Source organism: Octodon degus, unplaced genomic scaffold (assembly GCF_000260255.1).
Source record: "Octodon degus isolate 3935 unplaced genomic scaffold, OctDeg1.0 scaffold00034, whole genome shotgun sequence".
Classification (NCBI taxonomy): domain Eukaryota; kingdom Metazoa; phylum Chordata; class Mammalia; order Rodentia; family Octodontidae; genus Octodon; species Octodon degus.
This window is the reverse complement of record NW_004524610.1, coordinates 18,446,124-18,448,320: the sequence shown is the minus strand read 5'-3', so window position 1 is coordinate 18,448,320 and position 2,197 is coordinate 18,446,124. Positions and strand designations below refer to the sequence as shown.

The 2,197-nt window shown below is 40.1% G+C and overlaps 1 pseudogene; it reads right to left on the bottom strand.

Annotated features, from left to right (window-relative positions):
- Positions 1-440: 440 nt before the first annotated feature.
- The window catches only part of LOC101560840, a 49,712-nt pseudogene continuing 47,955 nt past the window's right edge, over positions 441-2,197 (bottom strand).

Here is a 2,197-nt window from a genome sequence, read left to right as displayed (position 1 = left end):
TGATCCAGCTGTGTATGTTTGGCTAAGTATAAACTTGGATGTTTCTGTTCCCAAGCATTCTAATTCATGTTAACATCAAACCATCTTGAGCAATTATCTTGGTTTAATCATATTTCATATGAGCTTGATTAAGTTTTATTTCTCTTATGTGAATAAAATAAAACTGTAAATTACAATGTGCAAAACACTAGAATTCCTACTAAAATTACATTAGACTCTCATCACTAGGGCAACTGCTATGGCTTTCTCTGAATTGGAGAGTATTTGCCTGGATGCATCTTCTTTGTGGTGATCTAAATTTAGATAAGTACAAATCACAGCAAAAATTAAAGTTTTCATCTTTAATGAAATGATTTTGGATATAATGTACATTTCTATGACACCAACACTACAGTTTTCAGAGTCACAGTAAAATATACAGAATTATATCTGTAATTACTATGAGTGTCAACATTTCAAGCAGTAATTTCTGTTACATGGCAAATAAGATCAAGAAAGCAACCATCAAACAAAAGAGACCCATAGCTTCAGAGAAGGCAAATCCTAGGATAGCATATGAGAACAGCTGCTGCTTCAGTAAAGGGTTTCTGGCATAACCAATGATAAGGCTGCCAAAGGCTGTTCCAATACCAGCACCAGAACCAGCCATGCCTACCATTGCAGCACCTGCACCAGTAAATTTGGCAGCAGTATCAATGTCTCTGCTGATTGTACTTGTCTGAAACTCCCTTCAGATTAGCTGACACACACCATTTGGGTCACATTAAATACTATAGAGCCCTCTCCAGTCCTAGCCTCTGGCCTAGATGACACTGATGCAGAAATTGCTCTCTATGCTACTCTGGATCCAGCTTGGATCAGAGCAGGGGTGTAGATGAGCTTGGTGCAGGCAAATGTTTTAGTTTTCGGAGGGACACAGCAGGATTATGTAGGTGACAGGTGACGTGGGCTCCTCTCCTGCTTCCTCTCTTTCCGCAAGGTGGTGGTGGCAGCTGCCGCGGCAGAGATCAAAAGCAATATCTTGTCTAATAATGTTTTTATTTTAATATTGAGATCTTTGATCCACTTTGACTTTAGTGTATGGTGATAGGCATGGATCAAATTTTCCTCTTCAGCATTTAGACAGCCAGTTTTTCCAGATTCATATATTAATGAGAGTATCTTCCTTCCAGTGAACATGTTTGGTTCTTTTGTCAAAAATAAAGTGGCCACGGTATAGTGTAGTTGTACCTTCATCTTCTAATCTGATCCATTGATCTGCATTGGATCCTTTTTTTGTTTTGTTTCGTTTTGTTTTTCCCAGTATCATCCTGATTTTATCACAGTAGCTTTGTATTCTGATTTCAAGTTGGGAGTTGGGATGGTGCCTGTCTTACCATTGTTGGCCAGGATTGCCTTTGCTATTCTGGGTCTCATGGAACATGGTGATGGAGAGCACTACAAAGCAGCTGTGAGCTGAACTTAATCTGGTTTTCTCTGTTTACTTGTGAGTTTGTCCAAAGCCTAGGCTCCTTATCTGGAGATACCTGGTGTACTTGTAGTAAGTGAACCTCTGTGAGTCACTGATCTCTACTGAGGCCTGTAATGGTGAGTGAAGCCAGAAAACTTCAAAACATAAGACAAGATCACAGCCAAGGACACCTGGATCTAACCTCAACTAGATAAAGACTGTAGCCTCAGGAATCTCACTCCTAGGTGGATTTACTTAATACCTTAATTGAGAAGTCCTTGAGTGATTCCACCCTTCTTGACTACTCCCCTCCCTTCTTCCGATAAATAAATATGGGCCACCCGGAGAAGATCTTGGTCTTAGCTCCATGAGAATCTTGAATTTTGTAAGAGGGCTTTGATCCTCCTGGCACCCTGAAGTCACTCCATTTGCCTCTTTTTAATTAGCCTTTTTCAGTACCCTCGTTTGGGAGATTGTGGACCTGATCAGTCCATAGTAGCTGAGAGATATTATTAACCCAATAACTGGCACCGAAACAGGGACAAGTCCTTGGCCTGGAAAGTTGTAACCTACACAATAAGTCTACACAGAGTGGAAAGTGTAGGAGACAAAAAAAGGACTTCACAGGATGAAAACTTGTCCGGGATTCCTGAAGAAAGGAGGGAAGAGAATCATTCCACAAGGAGTGGGTAAGTCTTCCCTCTGTGAGCAAGCTGTTTTTTTTTTTTTTTTTAATTTAAATTTTGA